The following is a 15,573-nucleotide window of genomic DNA, read 5'->3' as shown; positions in this document are numbered from 1 at the left end:
CAATGTGTAACTTATGATATATATGGACAAAAAGGCAAAATGAACCAGACTCAGAGAGAGATATAAAGAAGAGTGAAGAAACTGTGTGCCCTAGGGCGCCTGGGTGGCTCAATAGGTTGAGCATAGGATTTTCTCTTTTGGCTCAGGTCATGATCAGGTCCTGGGATCAGCCTGGTGCTTAGGCTCCATGCTCGGCAGGAGTCTGCTTAAAGATTCTCTTCTTCCTCTTCCTAGTTCTCTCTCTCTCTCTCTCATAAATAAATAAATCTTAAAAAGAGGAAGTGTGTGCCCTAATATGAGATAGCTGGCTAATGCTGCCTCTTGAGTGAGACTTGGGCCAGGTCATATACCTAGACTTAGCAATCAAGGAAAGTTGAGAGGACGATAGAGTCACCACAAGGCAACAAACTGTGATGCTCTCCTCAGCCCAGCCTGTGCTGAGTGGAGAAGAAGGAAGAAGGGAGACCATTGAAAGCAATGTGTTGACTCTCAGCTCTTTTGAAACCTCTTAAAACATGACTCATCAGTCCTTTACACTCTAGAGATGGGGAAAGAAACACAGGTCTTTCTCTGTGCCAGAGCAAAGGGGGGGGGGGGCGCACAAGGAAAAAGAGTCATGGTACCTGCTCTGAGGAAGCTCAGGGACACATGTGAATGAAGGAAGCTAACCTGTTCCTGTTCCTTTCTACATTGTCTGGCACAAGCATGACTTGTGCTTTAAAAATTCCACACATAGGTTAGCTGACTTTGTCATAAAAATAAGAAAGTAGAAATCTTCCTACTTTTTGATATTTATTATTATGGAAACAAATCGATGTGTCATGCTATCCAGACAAATCGATGTGTCATGCTATCCAGATAATATTATCAAGTATTAACCTGAAATTAGATACTTTAATATTTTATGTATATCATTGTCAACAGTACTTTGAGCAACGGTGTTGAGCACCAAGTGTCAGTATATGTCATCACAAAACTCACAGTTATAGTACTTGCTGCTATTTCTTGTATGCTATCTTGTCTTCCCAACTCTTTATTGATTGAAATACCAGTAACAGAATATATTACCCTTTGAAAATGTGAACTTAACCCGTGTTAAAGGGTATTGTCTGAGCAATACTTTCATCATGTAGGAGTTTGGGGAAAAAAAAGTTGCCTAGAAACAGTTTTCTAGGTTTCTTCTGATCATAACAGTATCTTTGGATTTCTTATATAGAATATAGATTCTCAGGACTCTTGGAGACAGTGAGTCAGTAGTTCTGATGCTGGGACCGGAAATTAGAGTTTTTAACAAGTACCCCACATGAATCTTATGATGAAGAAACACAATTGTAAGGTGTCTTTGAATTCTAAGGTTCTATAATTCTATTGTAATCCCCTGGGCCACAAGAAACATGTAATTAATGGCTGTATTAAGAATTAGTATTGCACTGATAACAGAGAGGGTGTTCAGCATTGATGTAACTGATCATTGGTAAGCATTTGACAGATTCTTAGGCTTCAATTCCTAAGTGCAGTTATAGCCAGTGGTGTTTGGATGGTAACTTGGAGGTGAAAATGAATCATTAAAAAATAAAGCTATCATATGATTTCACTCATACGTGGAATTTAAGAAACAAAACAGATGAACGTAGGGGAAGGGAAGGAAAAAAATAAGATGAAAACTGAGAGGAAGGCAAGCCATAATAGATGTTGAACTTTAGGAAATAGTTGCTGGATGTGGGTGAAGAGAAGGGATAATTGAGTGATGGTCATTAAAGAGGGCACTTGATGTAATGAACATTGGGTGTTATATGCAACTGACAAATCACTAAATTCTACCTCTGAAACTAATACAAAAAGAAAGAAAAAAGGTTATTGTGATTTTCAAAACATTTCACAGTTTATAAAGGTTTTTGTTATGTGCTCTATTTTGAATCTCATCACAATTTGAAGTTGTTAAAGCGCTTTTATTGATATTTAACAAATGTAAAAGTCATGGATGTTTACAACCTGCTCCCCCTTTCCTCAGCTACTGCATGTGGAATTAAGATTCAAATTATGATCCCAGGGTTCTTTATGATTTTTCCATAGTAGTTGGCTACTTTTCTACCTTCCTGTTCTTGTTGTAAACCCAGCAGAAGAGAATTCACCATTTTAATCCTGCATAAAGAGAGCAGTATTGCAAGTGAAACCAGCTAGTACCAAAATTGTTAACTATCTTATGCAAAACATGAGACCAAAAGTGGAATTTTCAATAATATTATCTCTTCTTAAGAAAGGATTTGCATAATTTCTTTTTTTTGAAAGATTTTATTTATTTATTTGAGAGAGAGAGAGAGAGAGAGGGAGAGAGAGAGAGAAGACCATCAGGGAGGAGGGGCAAAGGGAGAGGGAGAAGGAGACTCCCTGCTGAGCAGGAAGCCTGATGCAGGACTCAATCCCAGGACTCCAGGATCATGACCTGAGCCAAAAGCAGCCCATGAAACACCGAGCCACCGGGCACTCCAATTTTAGTAATTTCTAGTGAGCTCAAGAAAATACTCACCTAGTCCAATCTATAAATCCTCATATCTCATAATTTCCCCACACAATATTGGCCTTCATTCTTCTAAATGACACAAATAAAGTGTACTTTTGAGAGGGTTGGGGAATAAGCCCTGATGAGTGAGCAAGAACCCTTCAGAAGATGAATTAAAATTAGAAGGATAATCAAACTACCATTGCGGGTGCTTCTCAACTGTACCTTGAGGTCCACCTCAGAATGACAGAAACCAGAATTTCTAGGATTGAGTCCTTTATGAGATATTTATGATACTTGCATCAGACTGCCAGAGAAAGCTTAACCTAACTGTGTATATAGATATAAATCTTTTTTTGAGGAGCTAGTTCTCTAAGTATATGTCAAACTTTTGGCAGGTTTCAGTAGCACTATTAGAACAGATCAACATTGATGAAGAATTATTTATTTAGGGCACATAGCATTTTGTCTCAGAGGAATTGGGATATCAGATGCTTACCTCTCTTTTTGATGGCAGGAAAAAAAAACTTGAGTTTGAGAGATGGACAGAGCAACATTTTTTACCAAGTCAATTGTTATTTTCTATTTGATTTCATTAGTTTACATATTTTGGGGGAAAATAAGCAACTGTGTTCTTTGACAGGATTATTAAATCCTAAATTGTGTCCATTTGTATGTGGCTTGTATTTATACAATCAGAAAAGAAAATAATGCCCAAGCCAACAATCTCCAAACAATTTCCAACGAGAATAAAATATTTTTAAAGTCTACAGATAGCAAATGTTGCTTAGCCATAATCTATATCAGGCCTAGGGGAAAAGTTAAAGAAAAAGTTGAGAAACACTTTGAAATGTTAAGTTATAGTACAACTCCACCTGATGGAATTCTGTTGAATTTCACTTGTGTTGAGAAACACTATGTGTATACATGTATATGTGTGTGTGTGTATATATGTATATGTGTGTGTGTGTATACACACACATATTTTCACAGAATATAGGTATTTTCATATATATATGAGATACCATCTGAATTTATATTTGATCACAGTTTTGTGAAGATGAAATGATTAGTAATATGGATAGAGAAAGGGCTGGAAGAAAATACATACAGATATAAACAGTTTTTGATAATGTGTGGAAAACTTAGAGTGAATATATTTTTTATATTTAAAATATTTTCCACATTTTCATGTTTGTCTATATACATCTTTATATGTGTAAACTTAATCGTGAAAAAAGTCAGCAAAATACATTTTTAAAAAGTAAGAAACATTTTGCAAAATACCAATGGGCAGTTTTTTGGGGGCTGTCTCCATGATAAAAAGGTTATGCTGCTTAGCTCTTGTATCCTGTTTTTAATTGGTTGTGACTTGTAATCCAATAGTTCAATAAAAACAGAAGTGAGATAATTGCATTTTACTTCCACCTTTTCCATTAACTTGGTTTGCTATTATGGGCAAATAATTTAATATCTCTACTTCGTTTTCTTCAGTGAAATGAGGACAACCACATTAGCTTTTTTTTAAACTTTAGCACCAAGAATTAATTGAGGCAATGACTGGAAAGAATTGCTAGTACATGAAGAAAATATTCATTAATATTCTGCAAGATAATATCGTTATTTCTTGGAGCAGTTTAGAAATACCAGCAACCTAAAACTTTTTTGTGAACTAAACCTAAATAAGTAATGCCAAAAAATAAACAAGATCTTGATAAAATCAATGAAAATGAGTAAAATACGTGGCAATGGAGATCTGTTTAGTTGAGTGTAAGAAATAATTGGATATGCTTCCTAAAGCAGTTAAGCCTTAAGCTGCTAATATATATATATAAAGTGGCTTAAATAAGATGGAAATTAATTTTTTAATGTAAGAGTCTAGAAATGGGCATCCAGACTGGAGGACACTATCAGTAACATTCCATTGAATGATAAGAATTTAGTCATATAGCCATACCCAGCTTTAGAAGAAGCTTAGAAATGTAATCCCTAAATGGTTTACCATATTATTAGAGAAAAGGGGTAAAAAGATTTTACGTTTTGTTGTTTTGTTTTAGGCTAGGTAGCATTCTGCTAATTACATTTACACTTAATTTGGTTTCTGAAAACAGCCTATGAAATCATTGCATCATCAGAAGGAAACCATATCCTACATTTACTTCCTTCTGATATCATCCCATCCCATTGCTTTAAATTACACCATATGCAATGATTTTCAAATTGTATTCCCAGCTTTGATCCTTGGAGGATAAATAAACTAAAACTTTACCATAATAATAAACTCATCCAACCTCTTGGGTACCTAACATCTCAAATTTAACATGTCAGGTCGAGTAATGGCACCAAAAGCCACCCAAAATCCTGAAGCCAGATTTGATTTCTCCCTTCCGCATGAAGTCAATCCTTGATATTTCCATTCTGTCTGTCTTCCACTAGTAATAAAAACTCTGAGTTTTAGATGGGCACTTGGCATCTATGTTAAGTTACAGACTATTTTTCCAGCTTCGCTTTTAGTCAAATGTGGTCATGTAACTAAGCTCTGTTTCCTTGAATAAAGACTGAAGCCATTCATGAAATTTATAGGTTATGCTTATAAAAGAAGTGATGGCAAATGAAACTCTCATACTTGTACATAAATGTCTATGGCACCTTTATTCATAACAGCTGAAAACTAGACACAAATGTCCATTAGAAGATGAATGTATAAACAAATTGTGGTATATCATAATTCAATGGACTAGTTCTTAGCAACAAAAGGGAATAGACTGCTGATGTACACATCAACATAGAAAAATTTCAGAAACATTATGCTGCGTAAAGAAGCTTTACACAGAAGACTACAAACAGCGTGTTTACATTTATAATAAATTCTAGAACAGGAAAAATTATTCCATAGTAGCAGAAAAGAGATTAGTGGCTTTCTGGGAATGTTCACTGCAAAGAGCCCAACAGGAACATTTTTGGAATGATATATATTTTCCATATCTTGAATTTAGTGGTAGTTACACAGGTGTATACATGTGTCAAAATTCATTGACCATAAACTTAAAATGTGTAGTTTATTGTAGGTACAACCCCAATAAAGTTGTGTAAAAGAAAAGATAGTCTTGGGATCCCTGGGTGGCCCAGCGGTTTGGCGCCTGCCTTTGGCCCAGGGAGCGATCCTGGAGACCCTGGATCGAGTCCCACATCGGGTTCCTGGTGCGTGGAGCCTGCTTCTCCCTCTGCCTGTGTCTCTGCCTCTTTCTCTATCTCTGTGTGACTATCATAAATAAATAAAAATTAAAAAAAAAAAAAAGAAAAGAAAAGATAGTCTTATTTGTAGTAGAAATCAAATGGTAACAATTAATCATGTTGAAAAGAAACAGTTCTCACAAACAGAAATACAAATGGCTGTTGGAAAATACTCAAACTCACTATGAATAATAAATGCAAATTTAAAGTATGATTTTTGCATATCAATTATTGAAAAAACAAGGAGGATTCCAGTTTATGATCTGGCCTGTAAGAAGTTTGGGAGTCACCATTCAGTCCTAACAAGTGAAACGTTGAAGAAAGTGAAAAATCAACAATGCTCCTTAGATCTTTAAGACAAGTAAGCTCACAGGGCAAACCACTGCCTCTAAATTGTAGACGCCTATAGGCAAATACGGAGAGTCACAACTTACTGTAACAGAAACTTCCTTGGGAGCCAGTGTGAGGGTTGGGAAATTTGAACTGTAATTGAGGAATTGTTGGAGATGCAGTTTAACCCGGAGTTAAAACTCCAGAGGGACCCAGTTATTGGAAGGATGCCTCACTTTTGTGAGTTTTGCCTCCTGAAATCCTACCAGTTTCTCACAATGAATTTTGGAGGAAAATCCACTTGTGCTTCTAGTAGGGCAAGGGGAATTTTATTGGAGTCTAACTGAGCTGGGGGAAAGGAAATACCCAACCCCAGCTGGCTTTAGTCATCCTGTCCCACTTGAAGGGAAGGCAGAACAACTGAGAAACATGTGGAAGTTCAAAGTTCAGAGGCACAGGCTTAGTGAAGGACAGAATTCTAACTACAGGACTTGAATGTTTGCCACCCTCCCATACTTTCCACCACATTACTAAAGGCCTTACAGCAGCTCCCGTTACCCAGTACATCATGTCCATCGATAAAGAAAAAGATTTACAAGATACTAAAAGGCAAAATCCATAGTTCTAAGAACAAAGCGAGTATCAGAACCAGACTCAGATATGGCAGGCATGTTTTGGAATAATCAGATTGATAACTTGAAACTATTATTAATATACTGAAGGCTTTAATGGATAAAATAGACACCATGCAAGAATAGATGGCCAATGTAAGTAGAGCAACAGAAATTCTAAGAAAGAACCAAAAAGAAATGCTAGGAATCAAAAATCCTGTAGCAAAAGTGAAGGATGACTTTGATAGGCTTATAAATGGACTCCATTTGGCTAAGAATCTCTGAGCATGAGAATATCTCAATAGAAACCTCTAAAATTGGAAAACAAATGGGTAAAAGACTGAAAAACACTAGAACAGAATATCCAAGTGCTCAGGAGGTGCAAGATACATGTAATGGAAATAATAGAAGGAGAAGAAAGAGAGAAAGGAACAGAAGAAATATTTGGAACAACAATGACTGAGAATTTCCCACAAACTAAGGTCAGATACCAAACTACAGATCTAGGAAGCTTAGTGAATACCAAGCAGAGTATAGGCCAACAACTGACCAGGTTGTTGTTGGAAAATCAACAAATCATGGAAATCAAAGATAAAGAGAAAACTTAAAACAAGGTAGAGGGAGAAACACCTTACCTAGAGAGAAGCAAAGACAAGAATACTATCGATTTCTCCTTGGTAGCTATGTAAGTCAGAGGAGAGTAATTAGTTAAAGTGTTGAGAAAAAAAAATCCCACCAACTTAGAATTCTGTTTAAGAGTCTACCTACTTATGATTAGCACTGGGTGTTATGTCACTGATAGATCACTAAATTCTACTCCTGGAACTAATATTTCACTATGTATTAACTAACTGGAATTTAAATAAAAACTTGAAACTAATTTTAAAAAGCCTATGGAAAGAACTGCATGCTTTTTAAAAAAAGAGTTTACCTAGAATTATTCTTGAAAAAGGAAGGAGAAATAAAGAATTTTTCATACAAACAAAACCTGGGAAATCTGTTTCTAGTAGACTTGCCTTGAAACAAATGTAGATTCAGTTCTTTAGAGAGGAGGAAAATGATATGGGCAAGAAACAGATCTACACGCACAAAAAAAAAAAGAACACTGGAGAAGGAATAAATAACAGTAAAAGAAAAACTTTTATTTTTCTTGTTCTTAATTGATTTAACAGAAAAGTTTGTTCAAAATGATAAAAGCAAAAATTATACTGTTAAAAGCAAGCATTTACTTTTGCAAACTTATTTATAGTGTGTATATATATATTTATATATATACACATCGTTGTATATGTATAGTTGTTTATGGCATACACACACACACATATATATATACTTGTATATAAGTGAAATGAATGACAGTAATGGTACCATGAAAGTGAGATAAGAATTAATATTGTAATTATGAGGTATTCACACTACCCAACAAGGGGTATAGTGTCATTTGAAAGCAGAATGGGATGAGTTGTACTTGCATACCACAAACACTAGGACAACTACTAAAAAATATTTTTTAAAAGGTATAACAGATATGCTAAGAGAGGGGAGAAAATGGAATCATACAAAATGCTCGATTAAAACTACAAAAGGCAAAAAAAGTGGAAGACTTAAAAAATAAGAGCAAGAACAAAAGTAAGAAATTTGAATTAATACCAAATGTTATAGATATTAATCCAACTGCATTAATAATCACTTTGAATTTCAGTGGTCTAAATGTACCAATTAAAAGACAGAATGTAAGAGTGGCTCAAAAAACAAAACCTGGCAAGAGAGGAAGATGGAAGCTTTGGAGGAGGACCTTGAGCTTACCTTAACCCATAAGCTCAATAGAGAACGATCAAATCATCCTAAACACCCAAGAAATAGACTTAAAGACTGATAGAACAAATTCTACAACTAAAGGGAGAGAAGAAGCCACATTGAGGAATGGGCAGAAACATAACCAGCCTGTCTAACACACGGAAGAAGGCAGAAACTTAGACAAAATGTCAAGATGGAGGAATTTATCCCAAATGAAAGAACAAGATAAAGCCATTGCCAGAGATCTACATGAAATAGGTATAAGTAACATGACTGATGGAGAATTTAAAGCAAGAATCATAAGGATACTTAATGGGCTTGAGAAAAGAAGACATCAGTGAGACTCTTACCATAAAGATAAAACAGTGAAAAAATAATCAGAGATGAAGAATGCAATAAACGATCTTGGAAATGGCTTAAGACAATGGACAGCGGGCTGGAAGAAGCAGAGAAACAAATCTGTGACCTCTCTTACTCTGTTGGTGGGAATGCAAATTGACATAGCCACTCTGAAAAACAGTATGGAGGTTCCTCAAAAAATTAAAAATAGAACTACCCTAAGAGCCAGCAATTGTACCACCAGTATTTACCCAAAGAATACAAAAATACTAATTCAAAAGAATACATGCACCCTGATGTTTATAGCAACATTATCTACAACAACCAAATTATGGAAACAGCCCAAGTGTACGTCAACTAATGAATGGATAAGGAAGATGTGGTATGTGTATATATATATATATGTATATATATATATATATATGATATTAGTCACAAAAAAGAATAAAATCTTGCCATTTGCAATGACATGGATGGAGCTAAGAGTATTATGCTAAGCAAAATAAGTCCGTGGAAGACAAGTATTATATGATTTCATTCATATTCAGAATTTAAGAAACAAAGCAAATGAATAAAGGGGGAAGAAAGAAAAAAGGCAAACCAAGAAACAGACTTTAACTGTAGAGAACAAACTGATGGTTACCAGAGTAAGGTGTGTGGGATGATCGGTTAAATAGTTGATGGAGATTAAGGAGAGCATTTCTGATGAACACCAGGTATAGTATGGAAATACTGAATCATTATACTGTACAACTGAAACTAATGATACATTGAATGTTAACTACCTGGAATTAAAATAAAAACTTAAAACAAAGAAAAAAGAAAAATGAAGCCCAACTATATGTTGTCTAAAAGAAACCCACTTTAAATGTAAAGACACATACAGATTAAAAGTAAATGGAGGGAGAAATACAAAACATGCTAACATTGCTCAAAGGAAAGCAGGAGTATTAAATTCAGACAGAGCTGACTTTCAGAGCAAGGAAAGGAGTCAGGACGAAGAGGGGCATTACATAATGATAAAGGGGTCAATTCTCCAAGAAGATGCAACTCTTAACATTTATGTGCCTAACAACGACCCAGTTATATGAGGCAAATACTGACAGAACTGCAAGCCAAAATACATGAATCCACCATTAGTTAGAGATTTCAAATCCCTCTATCAGAAACGGACAGATCCAGCAGGCAGAAAATCAATTAGGACATAACTGAACTTATCAACACCATCAATCAACTGGATATAAAGGACATCTATCGACTACTTTATCCAACAACAGCAGCAGAATACACATTCTTCTAAAATCACATGGAATTTTCAGCAAGATAGACCACATTCTAGGCCATAAAACACACTTGAACAAATTTGAAAGAATAGAAATCATACAATGTTTTCAGACCACAGTGGAACTAAAAATCAATAAAGAATGATAGCTAAAAAGAAAATCCCCCAATTCTTGCAGATTAAACAACAATCTTCCAAATTGCACATGGGTCAAAATAGAAATCTCAAAAGAAGTGAAAAAAATATTTTGAACTAAATGAAAAAGAAGACACAACTTACCAATGGTTGCGGGATGCAGCAGGGCTTTGGGGGAAAATTGATAACGTTGAATGTATATCTTAGGAAAAAAACCCCAAAGATCTAAAATAAGTCTCTCAGTTTCTACCTTAGGAAACTATAAAAATAAGATCAAATTAAATCCAAAGTAAGCAGAAGAAAAGAAATAATAAGAATTAGAGCAGGAATCAATGAAATTGAATAGAGAAAAGAAATCAATAGAGAAAATCAATAAAACCGATTGCTGGTTCTTCAAAATAATCAACAAAATCAATAATTCTCTATTCAGGCTACCTAAAGAAAAATGAGAGAGGACACAGATTACTAATATCTGAAATGAAAGAGGGGTGGATCACTGAAGATCTATTGGACATTAAAAGAATAATCAGTGAATACTCTGAACGACTCCAGGCATGCAAATTTGATAAGCTGGGGGAAAAAGAGTAATCCCTTGAAAATGACAATGTGGTGAAACAACACACGAGAAGAAATGGATTTCTGAATAGGCTTGTATATGTTAAATACATTGTATCAATAATTAATAACCTTCAAAACCAGAAAGTACCTGGCCCAAATGGATTCACTGGTGAATTCCACAAAACACTGAAGAAAAAATTATACCAGTTCCTTATGATCTCTTTCAGGAGATAGAAGCAGATTCATACTCTGAGGCCAGCATTGCCCTGATACCAAAACTAGACAAAAGCATAAGACAACTACAGACCACTATCTCGTGAACCTAAATGCAAAAATTTTATCTTCAGTTCCATAAATCCTGGGGATCATCCTTTGTTTCTCAGCCTCTCCTCTAATCGATTCCAAGCCCAATGATGAGCTTTTCACCATAAATACTGGATCTTTACACTTTCTTTAATATTGCTTCCTAGATCAAGGCCTGGGCCACTAGTATCTCATAGACTGTAGCAGTAACTTCTTAATTAGTCTCCTTTTTGCCAGAGCGTGACTCCCACTTCTTTCTTCCCTTCCCCACCTCTCCAAAGCCCTTTTCATGTTTCAGTAATGCTGGAAATTTTTAGATTCTTTAAACTTACCATATTTTAACTCACTGTGGGGAAGTTTGCATATTCTTTTTTTTTTTCTCTGCCCAGAACATTCCCTAATTTCACCCACCCTCCCCAAAACCTGTCTAGAGCTCCTACTCAACCATCTGGGCCAAACCTAGATAGGACATCACTTATCTTGTGCTAAGAAGCCTTTCTTGAGCCTCAACTGTTGGGTTACTGTTCTTTGTGCTCCTACAGTATCATGTTCTCGCACAGTTTTAGCAGTTGTTATTCTGAATTCTTCTCTATCTCCCATCTAGACTATTTTCTTTCTGCAAAGACAGAATGTATTTCTGTCTTGTTTATATGTGTAGCCATTATCCATCAAAATACCTGTTGTGTAGCAGGTCCTCTATAAGTATTTGGTGATTGTCCACAGCTTCACAAAAGCTAGCTATGTTAGATGCACAGGGTTTTCTGAGTTAATGTGAAGATGGGTACATAGATCATGTTAACTCAACGTGTGCATAAAAATAGTAAATCTAGTCTGTTCTATAGTAGAGGGAGTGGTGACAGCTCCTATGGAATGTTTTGGAAGGAACTTTTGCAAAGGTAAAGTTGTTATAAAATGTTCCACAAAATCTGATGAAAAAATCTGCCCTTGGGGATCAGAACTGTAGGAGAATAAAGTCGATGAAAGAAAATTACCGTTAGACATCTCATGTCAAACAAACCTTGTAACTCTTGTTTTGTGCCTCCCAGCTTGAGTGCATAAGAGAAAAATGCAAATTTTCCAAATGAAGTACAGCTAACAGTGCATAAATCTCAAGAAGACAGTAGGATACACTTATTAAAACTTGGCAAGGATCAGAAATGAATGACTTTTTCTCTGAAATGCCAGCTTTTTTCTTTTTAAGATTAGCTTTTCCCTAAAGCTACATCAATTATAAATAATTGTCTGCTAGCAAAACTGGCACAGCCAAACTTAAAGCAAATAAACTAAGAAATTAAACTGATTAAAAAATAAACAAGAGATTTTTTTTAGCATTTTTTGAGACAATGGTTTCAAAAGAATGCCAGATGACTTCCCTATCTTTGCATATGTAGGAATATTAATTTAAAATTATGAGAGACATAGATTAATATTCTACTGCTGTTCAAAAGAATTCTCTGGGAATCTATACTTTGGACTTGCTTTTTAAAGAAAGTTTTATTACAGTTCTTCTGGCAGTCGTCTCAGTCACATTTCTTTGTTCTGAGCAACTGAAACCGAGCCATGCTAGCTTAAGTTACAAAGGAGAATTTATCTTAAGGATACAGGGGTGTGTCTTAAAACCAAAGGGCAAGGATGTAGCTAGTCTTCAGGAAAAGGAAAGCCGCTAGATAATCCCCTTCCTTCCCTTTTTTTTTTTTTCCTCTTTTCTCTTTTCTTTCTTTTTTTTCTTCCTGTGGTCCAAATGACAAAATATTGTGACCCTAAGAGTCTCTCTCTCAGTCTCAATTCCACATTCTTGCAAGAGAGAATCTGACTGGTCTAGTTTGGACTCCTGTCCCATAAACCATTATAAGAGTGGGTTGGGTTGTGAAAACATGCCGCCAAGGCTCACAGATCGCTTCCAGGTAAATGGAGGGGAATGAGTAGCGGATTGTTGGTGTCCACCAGAATTGTTTATCAATTCCTGAATGGAACCAAGAAATATTAACCTCGTATCAAATTAAAGGGTATAGTAAAAAAAAAAAAGAAAGAAAATAATGTTATGTTCAACTCAAGGGTCTTTCTAAGGCCCTCATCACAAATTCTAGCTTCACTTCCTCTCTTCCTGCATCTTTGGTTATTTTCCACATGCTGAGACACCCTAACATATATGACCAGCCCCCATCGCATTCCCAATAATTAGACCTATATTTTGCCCTTTTTTTTTTTTAATTACTTCTTATTGCTATCTCAGAAGTAAAAACTTCAAAACTGCACTACTTGATCCGGCACCTCCTTGGTCCGCACTCTACGAACTGTTCCTTCTCCCTTGACAAGTGCATGTCTTCAGGCTACAAGTGCTGTTGGAGTTTAAGAAATCCCCTTGAATCTATCTCACTTGACCTGTGACCTCTGCATTGATTTATTCCAGACTCACCGTTTCTGTCTTCGCCTAATATAACTGCATTTCAAAACTGTCCCTTTGTCTTTGTCTTCTCCTTTTGCTCCATCCTCACATTGGCACCAGTTACCTTTCAAAGATGCTGCTATAAGCATAATTGAGGTGGTTGTCTTTCTGTTTTAAGACCAATTTGGGGATTTCCATTGTCAAAGGGGTAATGTCTGAGATGCTTTTAAATTTGACCAGAGCACTGCTTCTTATCTGCAGCTCTGTGACACATATACTGTGTTTCAATGATCCAGAAATTCTGGCCATGACACAAACATGTCATGTGTTCGTAATTTGTGAATATGGTACTTGGTACATTACATATCAGTTATTTGTAAACTCGCACATCCCTCGATAGACAGGGGGTTCCTCAAGGGCAGAGGTGCAACCTTTGTTCCTCTGTATCCAGGTCAGGGCAGTGCATGGGATAGAACAGATGTTGAGTAGGTGCTGATGAAATGAAACTGTGCCCATCCAACAAGCCTATACATTTATTTTTCAACTGGAAAAGAACCACACACTGCAGGAAGCAGAAATTTATCATATGCCCTGATGATTTTCCTCTACTTGTGAAACATCAGTAATAATTGCCTTGTGTTATGGAAATTTATTTGCTGAAGAATTCTGTGTCATTGGTGACAACCAGAAATTACAAGGCTGAGAAAAATTATAAGAGGACAATGTCACCCCCTAACCACAAGTTTCTTCTTTTTCCTTAAGTTTAGCCCTTCAGAAGCACTTAAATATATTTATATCATACTAATTTAGGTTTTTGTGCAGTCTTTTTGTAATTTTATGTTGCCTCTAAAGCTCAGCTATCCTTGACAATTTGAAAAATCCCATCCATATGTAATAGGATGTTATATTCAGTGTCTGCCAAGGCATGAAGGAAGTAGATGCTCCATTTCAGAGTAAGGTTACATTATAGGACTTGTAAAGTGGAGAAAGTAGAAAACTTGTTTTGCAGTCCTGAACTGACCACCAACTTCTGCCTAGAAAAGGATTTGAGGAGCCAAGAAGTAGAGTGAAGGTTGAGAGAGTGCTTTTGGAGAGCTGCTGGCATGCCGTGTCCCATCTCCCTTCAAAAGAGGAAGGCCTGGTGCTATCAAAATATAACTTCAGTAGGTTAGAACATCATGTTCCACAGTTTATTTAATTCATTATGAAAGGAACCACCAGGATGGTAAAGCTGGTTCAAAAAATCTTGAGAGGCTAACTCTATATCAAAAATTGACCAAAAATATTGGTGTAAGATTTTTAGGTTAGAGACCGAACTGGTGGATGTATTATTACGGGGCAGTAAATGCCCAACCTCTGGCATTATTTTATCTAAAAGACAGAGCTTCACTGCATATCTAGATGCAAATGATAACAAAGTCATAGATGAAAAAATCCTACCAATGAACATGTAACTTTACATAGCCCTATGCAGAGAAGAGTAAATGATAATCACACAGAGGTACATTTTCTTAGAAAATAAGGTAACCTCCGAGTGGGCTCCTAGACTGGGCATTGAAAGGACATGCAATGATTCCTCTACCTTATTTCCAAGTTTTGGGCAATGTCTGTTAACAGTCCCTGACTGTCATTTGAAGCCTGGTAAGACATATATCAGGGGGTCCCTGCAACCGGGATTGTGGCAGACTGGTTTTGACTTTCCATGTGCGGAATCATAAGTGCAGCTGTTAAACTGGCCGGTCACTGTGTAGGAACTGAAGAGAGGTGATTACGTTGGCTGTCTTGCACACCCACAGGGTGGCAGTACAAAGCATGCAGGAGGCTTTCCTGTAGGGTCAGGTAGGGAGCACAAGAAAATGTAAGAGAAAATGGGTCACTTAATGGTCATCCAGGAGGATCACTGAGACCCCACAGAGAGAAGCAAGAATAATCACTGGATACCTAGGGGCCCAGTAAGCAAAGGTGTTAGGAGAAAGCATCCCCTGCATCTAGAGCCATGTAGGTTGATGTCCTCAGTGGATGGGGGTGGGGTGGTCTCTCTGGAGAATGGCCTGCTCTAAACACCTGGCAGGCTCAGTACCAGTCAAGTTAGGGCTTC

Source organism: Canis lupus, chromosome 34, assembly GCF_003254725.2.
Source record: "Canis lupus dingo isolate Sandy chromosome 34, ASM325472v2, whole genome shotgun sequence".
Taxonomy (NCBI): domain Eukaryota; kingdom Metazoa; phylum Chordata; class Mammalia; order Carnivora; family Canidae; genus Canis; species Canis lupus.
Note: the sequence above shows the minus strand (reverse complement) of the source record.